This window comes from Anabrus simplex, chromosome 6 (assembly GCF_040414725.1).
Source record: "Anabrus simplex isolate iqAnaSimp1 chromosome 6, ASM4041472v1, whole genome shotgun sequence".
Lineage (NCBI taxonomy): Eukaryota > Metazoa > Arthropoda > Insecta > Orthoptera > Tettigoniidae > Anabrus > Anabrus simplex.
Window position 1 is genome coordinate 166,236,745 of NC_090270.1, and position 27,973 is coordinate 166,264,717.

At 37.7% G+C, this 27,973-nt stretch overlaps 1 long non-coding RNA gene across 1 annotated transcript in view; it reads right to left on the reverse strand.

The window, feature by feature from the left end:
* LOC136875917 (uncharacterized) overlaps window positions 1–27,973 on the reverse strand; it is an 86,361-nt gene that overhangs the window by 53,709 nt on the left and 4,679 nt on the right. The window contains exon 2 of the long non-coding RNA XR_011018417.1: window positions 2,233–2,288. This is a non-coding gene — a long non-coding RNA (uncharacterized lncRNA). The remainder of the gene's footprint in view (window positions 1–2,232; window positions 2,289–27,973) is intronic.

A 27,973-nucleotide genomic window follows, 5' to 3' on the forward strand; every position in this document is an offset into this window, starting at 1 on the left:
CTTATTATGCTACATTAATGTAAAATTTATTATTAATTTTCTCTGATTTTGTGGATTTTGCCAAAGTTAATGATTTCTTGATGGGGACTTCTGGGATGGGTGTCATCCAATTTCTTCACAGCGATTTTAAATATCCTGGACTATTTACCCAAATTTTAAGTTGTAATTTAATTTTAAGGTGAAGTGAATAGTGATTACATTGTTTATAAAAGAGATCCCAGGTAAGGAATTGCAATTCATAGATTTTAAGTCTCAATTCATAGATTTTAAGTCTTAGTTCTGCGTTTTGGTACCATCACAGTTCTCATAAATGTCTTTGATGGTAAATTTTTTTTTTGCAATTTACGTCAAAGATCCTAAGTTTATTTTTCTATCAATGAATTAATTTTTAAACTTTATTATTTTCTCATAATCCAAATTTGTAAATCTTTTTTTTTTTTTTTTTAACTACAAGGTCTGGAGTTTGCAGAAATGTTCAGAGCGAGATTGAACCTTATTTACCACTGTACAGTTTAATTTCTACACATAGTGGCGTAACGCAAATTAAAATTTACACTGCTGATTTTTTAATTATTTATTTGAATCTTAATTAAATTCATTTTATTTAAAATTAATTTCAATCAATGAATCAATCAATCAATCAATACTGATCTGCATTTAGGGCAGTTGCCCAGTTGTCAGATTCCCTATCTGTTGTTTACCCAGTCTTTTCTTAAATGATTGCAAAGAAATTGGATATTTACTGAACATCTACCTTGGTAAGATATTCCAATCCCTAACTCCCCCTCCTATAAACAATTATTTGCCCCAATTTGTCCTCTTGAATTCCAACCATATCTTCATATTTGGATCTTTCCTACTTTTAATGATACCACTAAAACTTATTCATCTACTAATGTTACTCCACGCCATCTCGGAACATATCACTTAGTCGAGTAGCTCGTTCCCAAGTCCAAACTTTGCAACAGTTTTGTAACACTACGCTTTTGTCGGAAATCACCCAGAATTAATCAAACTGCTTTTTTTTTTAATTTCCAGTTCTTGAATCAAGTAATCCTAATGAGGGTCCCATACACTGGAACCATACTCTAGTTGGGGTCTTACCAGAGACTTATATGCCCTCTCCTTTACATTCTTACTACAACTCCTAAATACCTTCATAACCATATGCAGAGATCTGTACCCTCTTGTTTACCCCAATGAAGATCTTTCCTTATATCAACAACTAGGTATTTACAATGATCCCCATAAGGAACTTTCACCCCATCAGCGCAGTAATTAATACTGAGAAGACTTTTCATATTTATCAAACTCACATCCTGACTTTTAACCATTGCCTACTGTACATCTCACAACATTATCAACGTCATTTTGCATTTTCTCACAATCTTGTAACTTATTTATTACTCTACACAGAACAACATCATCCGCAAAAAGCCTTGTCTCTGACTCCACTTCTTTACTCCTATCATTTATATATATAAGAAAACAAAGATCCAATAATACTGCCGTGAGGAATTCTACTCTTAATTATCATAGGGTCAGATAATGCTTGGCCTACTCTAATGGTCTGACTTATTTGTGTAGTTTGACAGTCCCTTATTATCAAGAGATGTGTCCTTGTCCACCCCTTTTCTTGGTGGGTTTTCAGCCCAGTTCATTCTTCCATGAATTTGTATTTTGGAGAAATTCCTTGATGGTAAGTTTTTTGTGTTTTTATATTTGTTTTGATGTTGTAATGTGTGATTGTTTTGCTCTTTGTTCTGTAAATTCTTGTTTGGGTTTCTCCACTAACTAACTACAGTACCTTACCCAACCAGCGTCCTGATAAAGTGTAGCCCTGATGCTAATACTTGAGTATGTGTATGGCGATGGGGCAAGGATCCCCTGCTCTGCCAAAGCTGCCATTAATGTTTTCACTGTAACTCTGGCAGACCTTACAAGATGCTACCAGCTCAATCAGTTACACTAAACTATTAATTAACGAACAATAAAGTACTATCACTTTAACAGTCTATCAGTTACACTATGCTTTTAAATAATGAAAAATAATGTATAGCTTCCTTAATGGCTCCAAAAATTACTTGGAAACAAATCATGATCTCATTCATTAACTTCATTCAAGATAACTTTACACAACAGAAGCCTGCAATCAGGATTATCTTCCAATAGACCCTTTATCAAATGGAGATTATGATCAATATTGGGTATTTGGTTTGTATCAATACATACCAGCAGCATCAGGTCCAAAGTCCAGCACATGTTTCTCCAACTCTGATGGTGAAAACCTAGGATCAGAAATCAAAGATTAGAATCCCTTCCTCAATATAATTATTTTTATAATACAATCAAGAGGTAAAGACAGAAAATTTGACCAATGTAGGATGTCAACAATATGTTTTTGTTAAGAACTAGAGAAAATCAGAAAGAAGAGCTTTGTATCGTTTTGCCTTTGAGGTGAGGTGAAGTGGTGGTGGTGATTATTGTTTTAAGAGTAAGTATAACTGGGCAACCATCCTCCATTGACACTAAACCGAGGGAAAATATGGAAAGAGTCCAACACTTCAAAAAATGAGGGTATTGGCCAAAGGAAGATAAGGGTCACCAAGGTTATGAAAATAAACTCCCTAAGCCTCCACACATAATACCGTCAGGGTCGGAAAAGAACAGGAGTTGACCAGGGGAGTGAGGTGAGGTGAGGTGAGGTGAGGTGAGGTGAGGTGTGGTGGAGGTTATAGTTTCCAATCTCTGTCAACAAAACACAACCTACAGACGTGAGGTCAGTCAGTCGTACTGTTAACAATAGCCTGCAAAATAATATTTTTTCTTTGGTAGATGATCTGACCTAACGTAGGTGTGCTGAGTTCGAATCTGCTTTCCCTTTTTCCATATCACATGAGAACTTATCACAGCAACCTCACCATTTCCTTTATTATCATGATATTGATCACATTTCACTAAATTTTGTCATTTCTTAAAGATCTGCACAAAAATGATTCTATAAACAGACATTAGTAAAACTTGTGCTGATTTCAAATCTACTTTCCACTTTTTTTTTTTTTTGTATCACTAATGGATTCTTCACAACAGCCAAATCATATCCTTTAAAAACATTATTTTGATCTCATTTCACTAAATTTTGACACCCCTTAAAGATCAGCAAAATATTATTTAATAGGTGACTGTAAATAACTTGCCATCAAAATAAAAATAAAAAATTGGTGAGGTCTGAGATGTTATAGGTGATGGTAAATAATTCTGACACAGTGAATTCTGTGCCGGTGTCCAGTTTTCCTTCAGAATACAAAACTAATGTCATAAAAGTTAGTTTTACCCGGTAAAATGCACTGTAAAATGAAAGAAAAACATTGTACAACATAAAACAGAATATTTTACACATCTTTACACAGTACCATTTGAAGAAAAACTCTTTTTCTTTGTTTAGAAGGAGAGTTGTATTAACTAATGTTTATAGCTATGTTGCATAGTTTCCCTCTTCAAGTGCACCAGCAGTAGTCAGCCAAGATCGCCACATTCCACTATCTTTGGTATCTTCTTTCCATTTCCTTTATTGGTTAGTGGAATCCTTCATCCTGCTCATCACTTAAGGCTCCCAAATTGTCAAGGAAATTGACAAGAGTGGAAAACTTCAGTTTAAATACTCAATGCACATACCACTTTTGTCCAGTGCTTTCACAAATTGCTTTTAATGATCCCAAGTTTAATATGCAAAGGAAGTAGTGGAATTTTTTAGGATCAACCAGACTAGCATGAATTAAATTTTTCTCTCCAGATGATCGTTCAAGAAATGGAGTTTTAAACTCACGTTACAGCCGAGAGTTTGATTGTTTCAACATATTCTTCACAACTCTTATAGAGTTCAAGTCTTTTACATGTCTCAAAAATTTATCAATTACTTCCCTGAAAGCACACCATGCCTGACATTCAATAACAATCATAATGCCCAAAAATGCAGTGTTCATCATAAGGAGCCTGCTGCGGTCCATCGAATACTCCCTCTTTTATCTTAGCTTCTGACAAGAGTGGAAAACTTCAGTTTAAATACTCAATGCACATACCACTTTTGTCCAGTGCTTTCACAAATTGCTTAATGATCCCTAGTTTAATATGCAAAGGAAGTAGTGGAATTTTTTAGGATCAACCAGACTAGCATGAATTAAATTTTTCTCCCCAGGAGTTAAACTTCCCCTCGTAGGCCACACTTTCATTGTCCAATGTTTATCTCTACTTCTACTATCCCAGTGACACAAAACATAAGGAAATTTTATGTAACCTGCTTGTTGGCCTAGCAAGGTAGTGGTTACCTTTAGGTCATAAACTTTAAAATAAGAACAATAATATACACCACCTTTCCAACACTTATCAGTCCTTATATTTAGGATACAAACATTACAACTGGTGTTATAAGGTGGGACATGTTTTGCTTGATTGTCGTAAGCAACCACAGTCAAAATAAACCTTAGCCTCAAGTTTGGTCAGGGCCCTGAACCTAGTGACCTTAAAGTATATGGTTCCCTAAGATCTGACATTAGAGACAATCAATAGCCTTAAAACTAGTGTGAACTTCTAACAACGTTCGACATGGCTAAGAGTAAATAAAAACACTACAATCGTATTGATGGAGGTTAAAACATAAAACAAAACATAGAGCTGATAGTGAAGTAAATAAAATTATACAGGATATCATATTGATATCAGACAATCAATAAAAAATGTTTATACATAAAAATTATTATTTTATGTTTGTTGGAATGAAGAAGGTAATTAGAATAGTCACTAGTTAAATCTCATTCCATTGCATAGACATGAGAGTCAGGAGAAAAAAATCACAAATAGTAGTTGACTAATGGAGTAGTAACACTTCACAGGATTGATCACGCCTGAAACTGCGTATATGTAGAGGCAAATATCTAGTTCCTTTAAACATAGGTTAAAGCCAAAAACAGGTGTACTTGAATTTCTACCGGGAGTTCAACAAAGTCATAGATGGAGAAAATAAGACGCAATGGGCGTGAATTGAAGTCTGAGAAAATGAAAGATAAAAGATGTACTTAGTGCCTTGAAAATTAGAGTGTCCAAAAAATGAGAGTCTAAGACCGCTTACCCCTTATGTTGGAAGAGCAGTGACTGGTCACCTTAGCTGCTCGAGGAGGTCTGGTAATAGTCTGCCCGTTGCCACGTGTGTTGTATCAGTGTGCTTGCTTGGGCGGAGAGCAAGTCTGGAGGGGAGGAGTCGGCGCAACAATGAGAACACTAGAAGTTGGAGGTGGAGTTCTGGCATGAGGAGGGGATAAGGTGAAAGATGTTATTATGACCGGAGGGATCAGACTTTAGGCTAAGGTTTATTTTGGCTGCGGATGCTTACGACAATCAAGCGAAACATGTCCCACCTTATAACACCAGTTGTAATGTTTGTATTCCTAAATATAAGGACTGATAAGTATTGGAAAGGTGGTGTATATTATTGTTCTTATTTTAATGTTTATAATCTGATATCCAATATGGTCTCCAATGAGATTTATTACATGTAATACTTTTAGGTCTACACACAATAACCACTGATGTTCCTGGTAGTTCTATTTTTCTAGAATCAACTGAAAATTATATAATTCTTTGAAAAGAAACAGAATATCCACCAGGAATTGAAGGAAATTTGCTTCTATTGTGTAGTAACACTGATTTCAGGCTTCTGTTCAATGCATCGATAAATAAATTCCAGTCATTACTATCAAAATTTTTACTACCAAACTGAAGAATTAAACCTGATATGTCACAGCAGTAAACTACCTATTTTCTATTTTGAAACTTACGGAATTTGTGACAGTGGTAGTGATAGTGGAATTCTTCCTCTCGATTCCTGTTCCAACTAAAGATCACTCCTGCTGGCAGCATTTTCTTTCCTCTCAACCTCAATCCCACAATCTCACTCTTTTCCTTGGTAAGACCTAAGTCCTGCACTAAATTGTTCAGCTCAGCCTGAGTAAAAAAAACCCCTGTTGTTTGTCTTTTGAAGGGTGTGGGGAGTAATCCTGATGAACTTCAAACTGTTCTGTAGACTCAGATGAACTCGATTGCTCCACATCGTCTAGTTGCTTTCATGGCACTGGAACAGGAATATCTGGACTGTGTGGCACAGGCCTAATAGCTGATTCTAAGCCTTTGAGATATTTTATTTTTGATTTATTACCTGTGTTGTACCCTGATACATTGCACAGACAGAAGTGACAATCATCAAAATAATTTTTTGGTTCATGCCACATTATGGGAATTCTAAATGGTATGGACTTCTGTTTTTGAACAAACCACAGTCTTTCAAAACATGTTTTACATATAGTATGAAGCACCCACCCTTTGTCTTGATCTCCAAGCTTAATTTTTAAATAAGCACGGTACACTTTCTTAACACATTGACGACTGGCCCCAGAGATCTCCACTTTTACACAAGGGCATCGTTTGTAGCTTGTTATGCTGTCTGTTGGCTATAATTTTAACAAATTTCAATCATGTCATGAAGTAGAGGGATCATAGATTTTAGTGTCAATGTAATTTTTTAACTGTACGATCTTTGTAGCCATGGAAACTTCATATATACACGGGTGTTCTTACTCGCCGAGAATCATTGTAAAAGTGTCCATGGCAACGTGCCCTATGTGATGACAAAGTATTTCAAAATTTATATGCAGAATCATTGTCTGATGTGCCACATGGGTGATGAGCCCAGAGAATTCTCGTACTTACGTACAGACCGGTTATAATAGGTTCCGAGTGACAGTGAATGAGATATTTCTAATGATTAACGGCTAACATTAAATGGGGAATAACTGTAAAGAGAAATCCTTGTATACGTGAATACAGTAAGTACACGAAAGGCACAAACAGGGCATTCATACTACACAGTGCTTAATAAGACTTTTAAATGGAACCCACAAACAGTATTGCTTTGAACAGTATCACACCATACATACTACTAAGCAACGTAATGAGTGCATGTTCCAAGTCTGAGGTTGATAACTTGAGTAATTTTTGAGTTACAGTAGTTTGAGTACAGCAGTGTAATTTCTTGCTTGGAGGCTTGAACTACCTGGTCTACATGGGATAGCAGCCTGCGTTTGTGGCCCATCGTCAGTGTGTTAATAAAGGATGTAATATTATGTTTCTGCCTTTGTAACAAGTATAAACCACATACATAACAAAAATTGTTCGGGTTGTTCACACACTGCCTTCTTAGTGCTGGAGAGACTGAAGCCATATTATTATTATTATTTTTTTTTTTTTTTTGCTAGTTGCTTTACGACGCACCAACTCAGATAGGTCTTATGGCGACGATGGGACAGGATAGGGCTAGGAGTGGGAAGGAAGCGGCCGTGGTATTAATTAAAGTACAGCCCCAGCATTTGCCTGGTGTGAAAATGGGAAACCACGGAAAACCATTTTCAGGGCTGCCGATAGTGGGGTTTGAACCTACTATCTCCTGAATACTGGATACTGGCTGCAATTAAGCGACTGCAGCTATCGAGCTCGGTCCATATTATATCAACACAACACAAAGGAACACTTTAAAACCAGCTAATATTACACTCTGACAACAACGAGAAAAGAAATCCAACTGAAGACTATGGTGGTACAATGCTAATATACATTATCTCTAAGGGCTGTGTTTATCTTAACTTATCTTTTCTTTCCTCAGATATTTTTATGAGCTAACAGGTTTTGGCACTCTTTTCTTCAGTGCTATCAATGCTGACAGATTTCTTACTTCCCTTCACCATGCTGGTCTTACATTGTCAAATTACCCAACCCTCTGAGAATTTTAAACATATGGCCAGCTAAAGATAAAGAACCGAGGGTGAAATGGGTGTTTTGTTTCACAAAAATATTCTCTGCATAGGTTTGCTTTTTCCTAAGTTATTATGTAATACACTATAAAATTTCCAAAGCATTCAATAAATCCAATATAATGTAACACTGAAGTTGTATTTTATTTTCACCTAAGGGTGTTAGGAGTGTCTTAGCCCATAGTATTTTTGGCAAATAGTAAGTCACAATATTAGGTATTCCATCAACTGTTATTACTGGCAAATTTTTTGTGTGTGATAAAATTATTTTCATACCATATTTCTGTAAATTTGCATAATGTAAAAATTTTAGGATATCTTATTTTTAATTATATCTTGTAAACGGTACATGACAAAAGCATGTCTGTTCTTTTTTTGCAATGAATTCTATGTTAATATTAGTGTTATTCACATATATTGATGCCTAGAAAAAATTTTCAAAACATGATGAAATGCATTCAAATTTCCTTAAATTTACATTAAATCTTGAGCATTGATATGTATATCTAATTATAGAACATAAAATCTGTATGTGTTTCAACAAAACAGTTTGGTTTTTCAAAATCAGTACGTCGTTTTCTATATGAGCCACTTATTTTCACCAAAACCGGGAAATCATTGTAGGGTAGAATCATTATCATCATCATCATCATCATCATCATCATCATCATCATCATCATCATCATCAACCCGTCTTCAGTTGCCTTGGTGCAGAGTAAGAGCAAACTTATCTCTGTCTAAACTCAAACATTTTTTATGCTTGGACTTGACACCGTTCCATTCCTCTCAGTCAGCGTTTAGGTATCTTTCCTTCATATCTTTATCAAACCATTCTTTTGCTTCTCCAATTTGGTCCACTTTCTTTGTGTGTCCAAAGCATTTCAACATTGATATGGTTAGGTTTTCATAGAAAGGTGGTTTCACTTGAATCTCTTGATGGAACACTTCATTTTGGATCTTATCTCTTCTTGTTTTTTGCAGCATTAACCAAAGAAACTTCCTTTCTGTGGCTTCTGCTATTATCACTGCTGTTAATAGTATACGTTATAAGGCTATAGGTTGTTACTGGTATGAAGGAGGAGTGATAAATATTTCTCTTGGTTCTTATAAGCATCAAGATTTCCCATTATGGTTATAGTACATTGTCCTCTTCTATATAATCTTTCATGTCTCCCGAGGAAGAAATCTGACCCCTCCTAGTAAGTCCAAACAGAACAAGGATAAGAGTCTTTTTTTTCAAATTTTATTTTGCTGCAATTTAATTATTCTCTCACTGTCATACATGCCTGAATCTGCATAACTGTTTTTACTGATGACAAATCATACACCATTTCATGCTTCCTGTTCATTTCCATGTCAGTACTGCTTGTAATCATTTTTCCAATGGTTAAACACCTCTCTCTTTATGCTTTGTTTCACTCAATCCTCTGATTTCTAGCCGCCACCTTTCCATGGGATCACAGTTCTTCAACCTTAGCACTTAGGGTTATGGTGCTTACTGTCCAGTTCTTGTTTTATAATGCCTCAAAGGTTCTTTTTCCCTTCGCAAATGCGACACTTCAAATATGGACTCCCTTTGTGAGCTAATATTTGTGTAAAGGTTCACCTGCTTTCTTTGTCCACTTGTGTTACAGCATCGACATGTGTCATATTCTACCATCATATTGCTGTCATGATGGGACTAAGAACAAGTCCCCACCATCCCAAACTTGTAGGTCTTGTGACGTTTGTGCTGGCCACACTGTTCATCGCTTTGTATCTGCTTGTGTCCTCCTTAGATGGCCTCATATAGCTACAGTATGTTGTTTGACTAACCACCTAACCAAGTAAGATTACATATTTGTATTGGCATGTAATGCTCTATGTCAGTGTGTGGAGGTAATGTCTGCACCTTCTCTTACCCTACATGTAACATCTGTTCTTCAAAACTTCAGATAACATGGACTTATCACATTTCAGCATCCACTGATGTGGTTGCTCTTCAGGTGGAGAGAGATCAGGCATTATTAACACTCAACAAAACTTATTTTAAAAGTGTACTGTACATCTACTTTGCACTTGTGAACTATTAAGCTTGGAACTGTTAAGGTTATTATCGCCATGGACATGAGAATTATTCTGCCTCTGTTACTTATATTGACCGGCAATTTAATTACTTCTTCCTGTATTGTATGGTGCTGTCACCTGACAACAGCTGCCGGAAGGATTACAGTCTGGATTGAGCATTCAACATGTGCTCAGAGTGACCGCATTTCACACTTCAAGAGAGTCTGTTGGCCACAACCCACTGACCTAAAGTGTTGCTTGCTTGCTTGCTTGCTTGATTCCTTGTTCATGATGTCAGCAGCAATGAGTGTAGCCCAAAGCAGGGTGATCGGATATTCTGTACTCTAATAATAATGTACAACAGGTGATTGTTGTTAGTCTGCCCTGTCAATATATTATTAATATTTGAATTATTTATACGTACATATTTCGGGAGCCTTATCTCCCTGCATCAGCATATTTACATCAAAATCAACCTTAACCAAGTCTCAAGATACAACATCATATCATATTAACATTAAACATTTTCATGTATAACCTCAACTATAGACCAACATATGTACACTTTGCTTTTTTTAAATAAAAATGTCTGTTGTAACTCAACATGTAAGACATGGAACATATTTTAAAACACTCTTGAACAGTTCACTTATTCTTCCTATCCTTTACACTCTTACAACGTGTACCATCACTCTGGATGGATCCATTAGCTGAGTCAGACACTGATAACATGTTACTTGTCACTGCTTGTATTGTTGCTGCCACTAGGAATCTACCATCTTATCATCAAATTTAGACATCTTGTTGAAGTAAGACCCTTTATAGGATGCACTGATTTATTACAAAGTTACATACATATTAAAATTTAGCCATGTATGTGCTGTCAGGGCAGATGATGTTATGCTCGACTGTTGCAGGACCGGACTTTTTAACCAGAGCGAAACAAAATTTTCTGCAAATGCTCCTCTAGTAATAAAATGTTAAAGCGGAGGAAGCTTATCCACTCGCTGGTCAGCGGATAAGCTTCCTCCACTTTAACAATGGAGGTTTGTTCAGCTCTGGTTAAAAAGTCCGGTCCTGCAACAGTTGAGCATAATGTCATCTGCCCTGATGGCACATACATGGTTTAATTTTAATATGTATATAACTTTGTAATAAATCAGTGCATCCTATGAAGGGTCTGAACTTCAACAAGATGGTAGATTCCTAGTGGCAGCAACAATACAAGCAGTGACAAGTAACATTTTGTCAGTGTCTGACTCAGCTAATGGATCCATCCAGGGTGATAATACACGCTGTAAGAGTGAAAAGGATCGGAGGAATGAGTGAACTGTTCAAGAGTGTTTTTAAATATGTTCCATGTCTTACATGTTGGGTTACAACAGACATTATTATAAAAAAAAGCAAAGTGTTCATATGTTGGTCTAGAGTTGAGGTTATACAGGACAATGGTTAATGTTAATATAATATGATGTTGTATCTTGAGACTTGGATAAGGTTGATTTTGATGTAAATACACTGATGAAGGGAGCTGTGGCAGGTGTATTATCAAGAAAGAACAGCAGAATTGCAATTTGGTCATCAAGAAAGGACAGCAGGATTTCATTTTTTTTTGGGTAGTATTTTTGTATTGTGAAAAATGAAGAAATATGAACTCTGGACTCTGCTGAAATTATTTTATGTAACGGCAAGAAATATTAATTTAAATATGTGTGTAATAATTTTTCATTTAGGCAATAGCCAAGATATATATTGAACAGTATGAACATTGCAAGATGCAGTGATTTTTTTTTTGTACGTAAGTTTTATGTAATTCTGTATGTCAAAATTGTAATCTGATGTAAAATTTTGAAAGGTGCTTGATTCTGAAGCATCCTATACCACAAGCCCGGTTACCGATGTTGAAACAGGTGATGTAATTCCTCTCAGATCAGGAGGCCAGGAAATGATCATATATGATCATGCAATTGTATTGGCAAACAAGAATCTAGTGGAAATTGTTTCTTATTGGTTAACTGTGATCAGCCCATTTCCGGTCTTCTGCTGGCTTCGGAAAAATGATGCGTGTGATTGGTGTCATTTCCATCCAACCGTCCCCGAGTGCAGATGTGCACTCGAGGAGTTCGTAGGTTCGTTGTAACTTCAAATCTTATATCTGCATTTTAATTGACAAGCCTTGTGTAATTCTACATATGTTTAACTTGGTTTTACTAAAGGATTTAAGCATCCTGATTATGTTTTCGCTTTGGTTAGCCAACCTATATCTGTCGTTGAGTCGAGCATCAGTTGCTATGTAATTTAAGTTGCTTCTTGTAAAACTTTCTTTGTTATTTTTAATATAGTTGAGCTAGAGGGTGTTTCTTGCAAGTCTTTCCTCCCCCATAACGCCATACCTTCCCATGGACCTCATAGGGTTCCAGCACCTTCCACTCTCCTCTCTTAGTTGTCATTTTTAGGCCTGTAAGTGTTCCCTTGAATTTGATTTAACTTTGAGTATTGAAAGTTATCTGTCACGTTTCCATGCTCTGATGTGTAATCACCGCCACTGCATCATTTTACTATTTCTTTATTCACAGTTTATGTCAACATTTATTATTTTTATTATTATTATTGTTAGTATATGTAGGTGTAATTGTCCCTCTACGGTTACAGGAGCGAAGGCTCCCAAAACATGTATGTATAAATAATTCAAATATTAATAATATATTGACAGGGCGGACTAACAACAATCACCCTTTGTACATTATTATTATTATTATTATTATTATTACTACGAGTCAATACGGACCAATTAAGGACCGATATAGTCAAGTTTGTCGATTCTTTACTCTGGCGCGAGATGCTTTTACTATGGGTAAGTGAACACTTGTTTGCCACATTCAGGTCAAGGTCAGTAATGGGAAGCTAAACCATACAACAGTAATATATACAACTATAAAAACTTAACCAGATTATGGAAATATTACGAAGAGGAGTTGAAACTCCCTGCCTTCATCCTCCACACATTTTTGGCACCTCATTAAGAAATTATTCATCACTCGCTGTAGTTCACATCGAGGAATCCTACAATTTCCTGACGAATATTAAGTTTCGGTTCTTGTATGCTGTGCAGGTTGGTTTTGTATATGGTGTAGTTTGATTTACCCAAGAGACACTAATCACAGGTGGATAAATTAGGAGACTGAGATGACCACAAACCCCTACTAATAACTATATGCTATGGAAAATACTTCCATGAATTTCTCTCATGGATTTATTCACAGTGTGAGCAGTGCCAGAGTCCTATTGAAAAAATGCTAAATTCTCAAAATAATAATAATAATAATAATAATAATAATAATAATAATAATAATTGTGGGGTCTATTTGGCAATTGCACTCCACTCATAAAATATGAGCCTATGTACAAGGTCACCTGATTTAAGAGCAGGCTGTTCTACTGGGCATGCAGCAGTAATGCCATCTATCAGAGATGAGTGAGAGCAGAGGAGACAAAGCACATCACAACAAACAATAGTCAATGTATTGTTATTGATGATCTATTTTATGGACTTTTAATATTGTAGGCCTTCATATTTAATTTTCTTCCAACTCTTGTAATAGTATATCCAATGTAAAGGAAGTCTTTCCTCCTCCTTCCTTCATGACTTTTCTAATTTTGATAGTTGTTTTTGCAATTTTCCTTGCTGATATGAGCCGTCGACAACATAGTTTTGACCTTAAGACAATCACAACTGAAAACACTACCATTGCCAGTTAGCATGATTGAATGATATTTCCACATTAGCATGGATATGGATTAAGCGACATAGATAAGTCTAAATTATGAATATTTCTATTACCATAGCCAGTATGGTAAAACCGTACAAGACATAAATAAATAATTGGAAACTGTATTATCTATAACTTTTGTTATGCAGTATTTAATGATATGACACCTAATAACATAGATATTTCAGAATTAAATTTCAGGACTTCCCCTAAACTACCATTTCATCTTATAGCCTTCGACTGTAGTGCCTCATGCTGTAACTTTATATATCAATTATCATTAAATTGTGTTTGGCCAATTTCTCATGGCTTAGAGTTGATATGGACTAAGGAACAATAAGTGATCGAAAATTGTATTTTCTGTAATTGTTATATACTTTTTATCAATAGGATCACTAACAACACAGATATTTGAGAATTAAATTTTAGGCCTTCTGCTAAGCTATTATTCCAACCAGCATACATAAAATTATGTATAGCCTAGATTGTAGTGCCTTATTTCTTGACTTTACACACTGATTTTCATTACATTCTGTTCAGCCATTTTCTGTGATGTACATACATACAGAGACAACCAAAAATTTAAAATTGCATGTCCTTCTTGCTGTGGACATGGCTGATGCAAAAATACCATTCTCCAAAAGTTAAAAGCCAATAACATTATTAGAAATACCACTTTCAATTCTTATTTCACTGTCTACATATTCTTGCATCATTCATGAACATACTGTCAAATTTCCTGATCTCATAAAATTAACTGCTGCAGTTGCAGAAATCAGCATGAACACTTTTGTTCAGTTCTTTGATATCAGGAAAATATCAACCATGGAGTGCATCATTCAAGAGGCCAAACATTGTTAATCTGAAGGAGCCATTCTAAGCTATATGCAGGATCAGGAAAAACAGGCCATTCCAGTTTGCTCTTGTATGTAGACTGACATGAGGGCCTGCAATGTTGTAGAGAAGCAGGACATCATCCATGTTTTGGTTGGGTCAAACTCTATGATTGCAGTTTTCATGTTCTTCATCGCTTCCAAATACAATTCTCAGTTAATCATCCTGAAGAAAAGGAAGGGCATGAAGGACATGAAAATGAAAAACACCCCAGGCCTCACAAATCTAATATAATTTGGGCTGGAAAAGAACAAGCCAGATCAAAAATAAAGGTCTCTCAATAACGACCTCCTGAATGAGAGTGCACACCTTCCTGACTGATGAAGCTGAGAAACTGAAAGGCATTTGGTGCCAAGAAGTACCCAGGAGAACCAAGACTGGCAAGAAGAGGGCTCATTTATTAAAACAGCTGAGTAAGAATATTCTCTATGCCATGGGAACTAGGCCTAGATGAGAAGACCAACAGACTGGTCCAAGGCGTCACACAGAGAGATGGCCTCTCCTGCATCCTCTTCAACTGTGTACTAAAGAAGATCATCAGGGAACGGACTGCCACAATGTCATCGGAAGCAGGACTGCAGCTTGGGTACATGACAGAAAAACTCCCTGTCTTGCCTTTGCTGATGATCTCACCCTACTGGCCAACAGCATGTAGGAGGCTACTTACCAACTACAGAGCCTCTACAGTATTGGAGCAAAAACCGGCTTGAGAGTTAATCTACAGAATACGGAGTTTATCACTAATATAAAGCTAGTTCCTTTTACAATCCTACAAGGAAACAACACCATAAGTAAAATTCCTGCAGTCAAGTACTTAGGAGAACGGATCTCAGCAAGCAAGAGTGGAACATTGGCCATAGACACCAGGTGCACCATGTTAGAGAGGGCCTAGAAGCACTACAACTCAGAAGTGAGACCCTCTGAACTCTACACATCTGACTGCCTCTTGATGAATCAAAAGGGCCCACTCAGGAAACTAGAACTTAAAAAGAGCTTGAGGAGGATACTGGGACCCACAGGATCAGGTATAACAACGAGCTCTACAAACATCAGAAAGACACAGTCACGTGCATGAGGAAAAGACGACTGACCTTCTAAAGGCACGACTTGCCTGAAACCCTGCAGGCTCACCAAAAGAATCCTCACCATGACAAGTAGGGGAAAGGCTTCCAAGACCAAGTGGATCACCTCAGTAAAATCAAACCTAGAGGAACTGCAGATCCCATTAGAGACCACTGAGAACCAATCTCAGTACCAACAGGCCATCCTGCAGGTAGTCTTCCCACTGTCCCTCACAAGGAAAAAGAGTACAGGGACCACCAGACCTAAGTGCACGCATGGAAGGAAGCAGGCTCACAGCCAGAAAATGAAAGCTAAGAGTTAAGACAAGCCCTACGATCCCTAGCAGGCCAAAAACAAAAGAAAAGAAAAGCTGAGTAAGAAGACATGGAAGGTCTGTCCTTTTCATTTTGAGTTTTTAGGTTTGTCCTTGTCTTTCTGTTGTTTCTTCTGCCCTGCTAACCATCCACTGTATTTCTTCATTTTGTGCATTCCTATTTCCTTCCCAACTTCCTATCTTTGGCTACATACTCCCCAAAAATGTCTTCATATGTTCAAAAAGCTGACTACAGTGCTACAGTGCAGTATGTCCATAATTATATACTGTATACAGTATCACCTGGATTTTGTGTGACCTCAATTTAGCGTAACCTCGCATTTAACGAAAGAAATTTCAAGTCCCGAAAATTATTCCAGAATGGCAATGCAATTTTATATTCAATTTAACGTAATTCACATTGGTGCAAAACCTGCATTTAGCATAAGGAAATATTAAAATTCTCAAGTATTTATTTCTATTGGTTATGGTTATGGGACATTAAGAACCTATGAAAAACAAGTCATAGGCTTGCTAAGGATGATTCAAGGCAGAAGAGGAATTTAGAGTGCGGTCACTTAGGGCTAAAGTGAGATGTCAGACTAAGATACACATCCGATCGCGGCCGGTGTAGTACCATAGAAGAGAACCCTGTTTTAATGACAATATTATTATGCCCTTCAAAAATTCCTATATTAATCTGTGCAATATTCTTCAGTTACAATGATAACCCTTTTACTGCTTCATCTGTTATTACAGGTAAATTCAGGCATGTTAGTTTTTCCGTTATCAATAACCATACACCACTCCAACATTTATATTGAACGTGATCATCTTCCGTATTGATTCCTTGCTACATGTATGAGCGAGCTTTCCCCACAACCCCAACTGGTGTAAACAAATATTGGGAAAACATGTTTCTGCAATAAGTGAACTGACAGCAGTTGTTACCTCCTTAGAAATAAAGGCTGTTTAATTTTAATACTATGTACTGAAGTGCCACCAGAACACTACCTTATCGTTGCTGGTGATCTGAATGGACTTGTTGGACAGAAGAAGGAAGATCACACTGCCCATGGTGGACATGGATATGGAGAGAAGAACAGCGACAGTCAACAAATTGTTGATTATGCAGAAACTCATGATCTGATCATCACGAACACCTGGTTCAAAAAGCATGATACTAATCTAATACGTACTACAGTGGCTCCAATGCAACTCAGATTGACTACATCCTTGTGAGACTTACATAAAATCAGCTTCATGGTCCGTATCGCACTTCAATCTTATGTTAATTTCAAGGACACTTCCTCTAAAGCATTACTTTGTCAATTTTATATATTTTTCATCTAAACAGTGTTATGTGGCTGAAGATGTTGATAATATACGAAACATGTACCACTTTTGACCAATAAAAATTGCCTTAGGCAATCATTGTATCGACTAGGTGGAAAATAAATAAATACTTCATTGTGAATCCTTGTGAGACGACGGAATTTCAAAGATGTTCTAGATACAAAAGTTGTTCCTTATGAAACCGTTGCGATGCAACACCGACCTGTCATCTGTAAGCTACGGATGAAGTCGCCCAGAGCCGAATACTTACCCAGAAATGGGCCTAAAAGAATTAAATGGTGGCGCTACAAGGAGAAGAAGGCCGACATTATTACAAAAATTACAGTGCCACCAATCACCACGGTTGAAAAAAGCTGGACTAAACTGAAAGATGCCGTTCATGAAGCCGCACGCTCTATTCTTGGAACAACTAAACCAGGACGATGTAGGATTGACAAAGGTACGTGGCTTTGGAATGACAATGTTAAAGATGCAGTGTGGAAGAAGAAACAGCTGTACCATGAGTTTCTTTCAGATAAAACACCATCTCGTTGGAATGCCTACAAAACAGCCCATAGTGAGGCAAAGAAGGTCATTGCTGTAACAAAAGCAAACTGATATGCAGACTTATATGCAAAACTTGACATGTGCGAAGGTGAGCGGCACATTTACCGGCTACTCAAATCAAGGCACTGCAAAACGGAGGACATCCAACGTTTTTACGGCATCAATGATGAAAAAGGTGACCTGCTGGTTGACTGGAAGAAAGCACTAGAACGCTGGCGGAGCCATTTTGAGAAACTTTCAACCGAAGAATTTCCCCACCCACCAATCCCGACCACCTCCGCTATTGAAGGCCCAGTGAAGGAAATTGATATCACGGAAGTTCAGGCTGTTCTGAAGGAGATGAAACCAGGAAAAGCCACATCCACCAGATAGCCAAACTTACAATGAACCAAGCTGGATTTGTGAAAAATTGTGGCACAACATATGCAATCCACGCTGCACGACTGTTAGTAGAAAAACACCATGAAAAACATAAGCCTCTTCATCTCGCTTTTCTGAATCTTGAGAAGGCCTTTGATCGGGTGCCACATGACCTAATTTGGTTAGCACTACGAGAACATAGCATTCCAGAGCACCTTGTTAAGTGGGTACAGATGCTCTATGTCGAACCAAGGAGTTACGTTCAAGCTGCTGCAGGAGCGTCCGATGATTTCCGCATCACTGTAGGAGTACATCAAGGCTCTACCTCATCACCACTGCTGTTCATTCTTGTAATGGACACTGTTACATCACACCCGCACAAGCCAATACCATGGACACTTCTCTATGCTGATGATGTCATGTTGGTTGCTGAGAATACGTCTGATCTCCAGCGCCAAACAGAAGAGTGGAACAACCGACTAGCACAATGCGGCCTGCGCCTCAACAAAAAGAAGACAGAGTACATGACATTAGATCCTCGAGAAGTTGGAACTATCCACGTTGATGGTGAAGATCTACCACGAGTAGAGAAATTTAAATATCTTGGCTCCACACTCTCTGGCGATGGCAGACTTACTGATGAGGTCAACACAAGGATACACGCAGCCTGGCTGAAGTGGCGAATGACAACGGGCATCACCTGCGACCGTCGGATGAAGGACCATCTGAAATCTAAGATCTACTGGACTGTTATCCAACCCATCGCTCTCTATGGCACTGAGTGTTGGCCTGCAACGAAGGAGGTAGAATGTCGACTAAGCGTCATGGAGACAAAGATGCTAAGGTGGACAGCTGGCATCACTAGACTGGATCATATTTCAAACAACAATATTAGGAAATGCTTTGGCATTGCACCGATCCAGAAGAAAATGCAGGAAAACCGTCTGCGCTGGTTTGGACATGTGTTGCGTGCAGAAGACAATACACTGGCAAAGTCAGCGTATACATTGGAAGTCGCTGGAAAGAGGCCCAAGAGACGACCAAGACAGTGATGGATCGATACAGTGCACAACGGCTTGAAAGCTGTAAGACTACATCCTGACATGTCCTGTGACCAAATTAAATGGAGACAACAAATCCACACAGCGGACCCTGCCACCAGGCGGGACAAACGCTAAAGAAGAAGAAGACTATGTACTGAAATAAAATTAGAATATGATACTTTTTCTCAAGATACAGAGAAGTGCATAACTAATTTCAGAGGCTAGGTTACGTACTTTCATATCTGGTTAAGGCTGTTCCCATGTAAATTTATATTGTGAAACAGGAGCTTTAAATATGTTTTCATAACACGTGCATGGGAAACCTAGGTTAGGTGACGCCGTTTAAAGTAAAAAAATTGAAACGTTTGCCACAAGTGTCTGGAGTGATGCTGTTAGTTTTGAAGAACACAACTGAATATGCGTGTTCAGACAATTGGAATTAGAAAATACCATGCTAATGAGCAGGTTGCTGTCTGAGAACATCCGCAAAAATTTTATAAGAAAATGATTGCTGTTTCATACTCATTTTAATGTTCTTGTGCAAGTTTGTCATCTTTACTGACTTTTATGGAAAATTGTGTATAATCTTATGAGAACAACCTTAAACCAAAGTGGTTTTGCATTCACCGAAAAAAATCTATTGTCAAAAGGAAGGGCTAAGTATGGGTTCCCCATTATCAGGAATAACAGCAAACATATTCCTAAGTAACATTGAAAAAGTTTCTTAAACAACTAAGAGATGTGGATGAAAACTAAGTTTTAAGAGGTGTATAACTCAAAAGAAGCTACAGACCTGGTTACAAAAAGAGGATTCAGTGTACAATGAAGATGTAAATATTTGAGATAATGATCCATCATCTAGCAACCACATTTTCTTGTGTATGTGCCTTCAGTAATTATTCAGCTGGGTTCTGCAAATAGCATAGGTCTGTTAGCAGGGACTGTTTAACACAAGAGTACTCTTTCACTGATTACGTCATAACTCAATGTCCTCATCACAAAGACAGCTAGAAACATCGATGACTGTTGGACAGCTCATAGACTTCTTATCAGCCGACTCAGAATTTTGGTGCACCGACTCATTTCACGAACCCTTCAAGAAAGAAATTTAATACCTCCAAACTTCAAAATGAAACTGTGGCTAAAAAATTCCAAAATGCCATAACAGAGCAACTGACTTCCAATCCAATCAATACCAAGGATGGAGAGCTGGAATGGGCCACACTTCAAACTATCATCAAAGATTCGGCAAAAAGAAAAACTGGCTACGAGGAAAGGAAGAGAAATGACTGTTCTGATGATAATAATGAAAACATTATGAAATTAATAAGTAAAAGAGCAGAAGCTTACTTATCCCTAACACCAGACCCCTTCCTCTGCAGTGAAGAAAGCACATTTCCAAGAGCTTAAGATGAAATGTCAGGCTGATATAAAACAGATGAAAAACAAATGGTGGCAGCACAAATCCAAGGAACTCCAGAATTTGTCCAATACCAGAGACCTTCGTAATTTCCAGACAAACTAAAGGAACTTTTTGGGCCCTCTTGCTCTTCATCAGGTGCGCTGAAAGCCGTTGACAATAACACCATCCTTACAGAAAGTTAAGACATATAAGATGCTGGAAAGAACACTTCAGCGTACTTTTAAATCAAAGTTCAACTGCTGCCGAAGACTTCCTCCAACATGTGCCACAATATCCATTTCAAATGTGGATGGCAGCCCAACCAACCTTCCATGAATTCAACAAAGCCCTCAAAGGTATGAAACCAAGAAAATCTCCTGGACCAGATACCAGTACCATCCCTCTGGAACTTATTCAAAATGGAGGACTATCTTTGAAGAATTGGATTTTCTCCCTAATTCTAGTAATTTGAGAATCACAGAAGCTGCCTGCCAACATGAAAAACCATTTTCAAGGAAGGTAATCGAGGTATGTATGGCAATTATCTTGGCATTTTCCTACTATCCATAGCAGGAGAAGTTCTGGCAAGGATTTTGTTTGAACTGTCTTCAGACTGTCTCTGAAATGGTACTGCCTGAGTCTCAATGATGATTTCATGTCTCAAGAGGTACCATTGATTATGATTGTAACGATTGCAAGCTTTTGAAAATATGAAATGAATAAACGGTGACTAAAATAAGTGTAAATACCAAGACTGGGCGCCACCTGTAAAACAATTACAGGAATATATAACTATGTAGAGCAATGAGTAACTCCCTCTCCCAAGGCGACGGTCATCAGGCTGACGAGGCTCCAGACTTACTTTATAACCTTACCTGTTTACCCCTGAAATTAGATTTGGGTAGCATGCCAGGTTCATCCATACTCTACTGATAAAAGATTCACTGCAAGTTTCCTTCCATGACTTTACTCCCAAAATAAATAAAAATATATATAAATTACCTCAATAATCATCACACCTGTTCGCCGTTTACAAAGGGCAAATATACAGACTACTAAAAACCACATACAAAAATAAATCATTTCACGAGACCAACTCGTGTTTGCCGCTTACAAGGTCTAATTACAAACATCTACAAACCACCAACATGAAGAAAGAAACATCACTTTACGAGACCAACTCGTGCTTGCCGTTTACAAGGCAAATTACAAACCACTAAAAACACCAATTAAAAAAAAAAAAAACCACTTAACAAGACCAACTCGTGTTTGCCACTTATAAAGGTAAATTACAAACATCTTCAAACCACCATAAAATTATTTTCACTATTTACATTTATCATACCTTCAGGTAAGAGTCGCACTGCACTCTACTATTGCAGAAGAAAAGCCTAATCTGGTAAAGAGAAGTACGACTACTTTCTCTACGTACGGATGCAACCTTCTTTACGAAGAGCATCCCTAACCTTATCTACACACTTCTTCATAGACGTCTTGGATCCTTACTGATTGCTGCACCGGTTAGTGTCACGCCTCACGTTTCTCCCACCGAAACAGCATGCTCGGCCGACGATGAATTACTTTATGAAGAAATGTAGAGTTGTTCAAGCTGAACAATAGAAGATCGCATTGGAAACTGCGCAAAATATGTAGCTCTCATGCACCGGTCTGAATAAGACACACAGAATCAGAATTAGAATCAGAGTCAGAATCAGCATTAGAATGACTTGCCGCACATGCGTACATGCTTATATAGGCTTGCTACACGTGGTTATAGCGTCCAGAAAAGTTTACTGGTAGCAACGCTCTCACAGGCACATCTTCACGCGTCACTCAGTCAACTCAACCTTGCTTAAAACAAAGCCCTCGTATTGGCTATTGTGCGTCTGATGTTACATCGAACGTCGACTTACGTACATCCACATTGATCCACTCCAATTCTTCAGCCTATACTACCTGCCGTACCCCGTGTTTCCAAGCCACTTTGTTGCAACACATTCAACTGACCACAACCGTCCTTCCCGATATAGTCGCTGTTTTCCCGGTTGCATAATCCTTACGGCTAGGCCATATTTACAGACTCTTACCCAAACGGAAATTTATACAAAATATAATGATGCACATGTGCAATATTCCCTAACTACACATTCTTCTTATAATATTATGTTTTTACATTCTAAATAAACAAAATTACATGATTTTAACATTACAAACTATATACAAAATTTCCTAACCTAAAAATTCGGAGATCGTATGTACAGTTACATGATCTATTGTGCCAGACAAATCCAAGATAAAAGCAGAGAACAACAAATCCCGCTTCTTTTAGTATTTTACAATGTGGAAAAGGCCTTTGATTCTGTTCCTAGAGAAGCTATGTGGATGGTACTACAGTGTTTTGGCTGTTCTGACCGTTTTGTAGGCTTAATCCAGGCTCTTCATGACGGAATGCTTGGGCGAGTTCTTCACCTGAATAAGCTATAGAAGAATTTGTCACAAATGGGCTTAGGCAAGGCTGCGTGCTTACCCCCAACATTTTCACCCTGTACTTGGCAGCCATGCTTCACGGGACTTCCACTATCGACCATGTAGGTCTGGAAATTAAGTTTCGGTGTAATGGCAGACAGTTCAACCAAACCAGGCTACGTTCTCAGAGACTGACTCATAATATTCACATAATGGAACTTCAATATGGTGATGACAATGCAACACATGCCCATACACCTGAGGAGCTTCAAACATCCATCAAGTGTTTTAAGGAAGATTATGAACGATTTGGTATGACCATCAAAATTATAAAACTAGTACTTGCACAGCCGGCACCAGGTGGTACCATCCCTGTACTAAATGTCACCACATCAGGAACACCTTTCGAACAGGTAGACCAATTCACCTACCTTTGTAGTATTCTAACCACACGCTGCAACTCAGAAAAGGATGTGGAAAATAGAATACGTTCTGCCAATGCAGCTTACGGCCACCTCTCCCATAGAGTTTTCTTGAATAAGGATCTCAAAATATATACCGAACTGATGGTGTATGAGCTGTAGTCATGACAACATTACTATATGGATGAAAAATGAAATGGCGTATGGTTTTTGGTGCTGGGAGTGTCCGAGGACAAGTTCGGCTCGCCAGAAGCAGATCTTTCGATTTGACTCCTGTATTCAACCTGCGTGTCATGATGAGGTTGAAATGATGATGAAGACAACACATACACCCATGCCAGCGGAATTAACCAATTATGGTTAAAATTCCCGACCCTGCCGGAAAGCGAACCCGGGACCCCTGTGACCAAAGGCCAGCACGCTAACCATTTAACCATGGAGCCAGACACTATATGGATGTGAAACCTGGACACTTTACCATCGTGACATAAAGAAACTGGAACGCTTCCATTAGCAGAAACTTACATCCATCAACAATATTAAATGGAATGACTACATAAGCAATGTGGCAGTTCTTGACAAGGTGCACATGAACAGCATAGAAGCCTTCATCATCACTCATCGGCTTAGATGGGTTGGTCATATCCAGCATATGAATGATAGCAGACTGCCTAAAAAACTTTTTTACGGTGAGTTTGGTCATGGTGAAAGGCCTCAAGGTGCTCCTATGAAATGTTATAAAAACCAGCTTAAGAAGACTATGAACAGCACCAACATCAATGCTAACACCTGGGCAACAACTGCACAAAACCGTGTTGTTTGGTGCAAAGTTATTGCAGAACGTGTCTCACTGTTTGAGCAGGCTCGTTGCAGACAAGAAACTGAAACACATGAAAAGCAGAAACTAAGTCAGATCCAACCGCGTTCTCCACCCACCTTTCGAAGTGACCTGTGTGGTCACATGTTTCATTGGAAGATTGGCTTGATCAGTCATCAGTGACATCTCCACAGAGCCAATAGACTTTAAGAAGAACTGCAGGAGAAAATCGTATTCTTGGAAACGAGTAGCAGCTGACGGCAAATCTTTCAGCACAAACAGTACAAAGTAGTAACTACAGTACAGTGTGTAGGGTACATATCTCCTTGTTTTATTGCTCTCACTGTGTAAATAATGGGTGATAATACAATTTATATTAATACAGGCCAAGATTTCCGGAAAAGGTGTGCTTTCTACAAAAAAATATCAGGCCCCTATAAAAAGGAATACTTAAATAGGGGTTCTACTGTATGAGTAAAACTAGAGGTGATAGACAAGTTAGTTGCTTTTCCTATGTCTGTTAAATGGAGACAGTACACATGGTCTTCAGGAAAGGAGGACGCCTATCTGCAAGGGACAAAATTTACCTCAAACATGAACCTCTACAAACTACGAACAGCTTCAAATATCTGGGCGTAACGGTCCAGACAACAGCACACTCATTCAGAATTCACACAACACAACGAGCAGCTGCCGCAACCAAAGCCATCTACGACATCATGCCATTAAGACAACTTTCCCTGGAAACAGCTATAGCCCTCTTTGAAGCCAAAATCGTTTCTATTCTAACATACGGAATAGAGATAACATGGGAAAAGTTAAGCTATAAAGACTTAATACGAATGGAAAAAGTGAAAGCCAGATTCTTGAAAGCAGCCCTCGGAATTTCAAAGTACACCAAGTCAAGACTAGCGTACGAACTCGCGAGAGAAACATTTCTAATAGAGGACCTGAGATGGAAATTCAATCTGCCCTGTACAGAGAACTGGAAGAAACTGCGGTTAGAGAGGGAGAAGAAAAAGAAGGAGATATGGCCAGAGTTCTACTCTTCAGAGGCCATGATGAACAGAGCATGGACCAGCACAAACCAGGAGCTGAGACATTTTGTAAATTCCATGGCAGTCCATGGCTACCATCACAAAATATGTAGGTCGAAGACATACCACGACCCGGACTCGATGTGCATATGTGAACTCTGTGATAAACATTGTGACCGATATCACGTACTGTCGTGTAAAAATCGTGTGAAATCAATCATAGACCTCTGTATTGATTAATTTCCTAATACTGCACAACTTGTGCGCAATAAAGTTTATATATATATTAAATGGAGCCTCTAAATTTTAATATTACAATTATAGGTGACCATGACTATATCATTACATATATGAGAACCTCTGTATTAGTACTATTATAATTCTGTTTTTTCTGAATTGATATAGATTTGATGCTGTTGTTATGAAACTTAAAAGTCATCTTTGAAACATACACTTACTGGTGTCCTGAATTTTATAGCAGGTCTTTTTTTTTTTTTTTTTTTTTTTTTTGAAAATATGAAAATTATGGTGCTGTGAAGGATTAGTGAAAGTTGTTATGGTTATTATAAACAAGTCATTTATATTCTTTGAAGATTAAAGTTTCCTTATACAGTGAATATTTTAAAATTATGAAATTTTATACACTTTATATGTATTTTATCTATACCATGACGAACTTGGCATAGGCTATTAATCTTTTTGTTATTGTTCTGTATAACATCCAAAATTAACTTTATGTGGAATACATAACCTCTGCTGGCAAAGAAAAGGACAGTGAAATGGACAAAGATTGGAAGAAGAAAAATACTGTTAGATGTGCTAGGTACCTGGAATGTACAAGGTATCCTCACACAAAGATGACCAGCTGGACGACATTCTCGCAAAAAAAGACATTTTAATTGCAGCAATTTCAGAAACAAAAAGAAAGCTTCAGGGATCAAAAGAGACAGTAAATTATTTACAGTTTTACAGTGGGGTTGACAGAGATACTAGAGCACAGGCGCGTGTACTGCTCATGGTACACAGAAGATTAAGATCTACAACTGATAGCTACACTTTTTGGAAAGAAAGGATTATCCAATTAAGACTAAAACTATCCAGGGGTTATCTTACAGTTATAGGGGTATACGCTCCAGTGGAGGGCAATTCAAAAGAAAGTGATGGGTTCTATAATGATTTGCAAAAGATAGTCAATAAAATTAACAAACAAGATATGCTACTATTACTGGGAGACTTCAATGCCAGAGTTGGTAATGAGAAAATTCAGAATCACATTGGAATCCATGGAGAAACAATCCGTAATAAGAATGGAACAAAATTAATAGATTTCACTGTCTTCAATCAGTTAAAGGTCATGAACACACTGTTCCCACACAAAGACAGACACAAGTACAAGTGGTCTGCACAAAATCAGAAATCGATTATATAATTTGTAATGGTAAATTGGCAGATTTAGTCTTGGATACAAGAGTCTATCAAGGCGCTGAATTGGAAACTGATCACATCTATTAGTAGCACTTATTCATCTGAGGCCGAGATGGTATAAAAGAAACAAACAACACAATTAAATTAAAACTTCTTACAAGGTTAACCTATTAAGAGACCCCAGTATAAAATGGCTGTACCAGAACAGACTTAATAATCTTACACAGATGACACCAGTTAGTGACAACGTGGAAATGGAGTGGTCTAATTTGTGTTCAGTTTTAAAGCAGTCTGCTTTTGAGAGTTTGGGAGTTAAGAAAAAATGGCAGAGGAAGAAGGGTTTAAGAATCTGGGATGAAGAAATTGAAAAAGTTATTTCAGACAAAAGAAATGATTATAAAAAATTTTTGTCAACTAGTAAATTAGAAGATAAAATAGAGTATCACCACAAGAGAGCAATAGCAAAAAAGGAAGTGTGGAAAAAGCACAGAAAGGTTTGGGTAAACTTTGTTTCACACCTGGAGACTGATATAACAAGACCACAACCACAGACCTATAAAATACTCAGGAAACTGAATAATGATGTAAATGAAGACATACACATTAATGCAATACCTCTAACGGAGTGGCTCATTTATTTTCAGAACCTTTGGAGAGGTTCAAATATTGAGCCATTTCTTCTGCCAACATCTCTTAACAAGTCTTCGGAAACCATTACACTCGAAGAACTGGAGCTAGTACTCAGAAAACTTAGAAAAAGAAAAGCATCTGGAGAAGACTCAATAAATGCAGAACTATTCAATACGCCAGTGACATCTTCAAGCAAAGATTTCTCAAATTCATCAATTTAACTTGGAATGGCAACAGATCACCAGAGAATTGGCAAAAATCTATAGTTATTCCCCTTCATTAGAAGGGCAGTGTGAAAGATTGTGGAAATTACAGAGGGATAAGTATACTCAACTCAGGTTACAAAATTTACTCTAATATTGTCAGAGAAAAATTATTCCGGTATTATGAAAATTTGATTGGAAATGAACAACATGGATTTCAAAAGGGACGCTCATGTGCTGATGCTTACTTTACCTTGAAAAACTTAGTAGAAAAACGCAGGGAATTTAACTTGGAAACTCACATAGCATTTGTTGATTTTAAGAA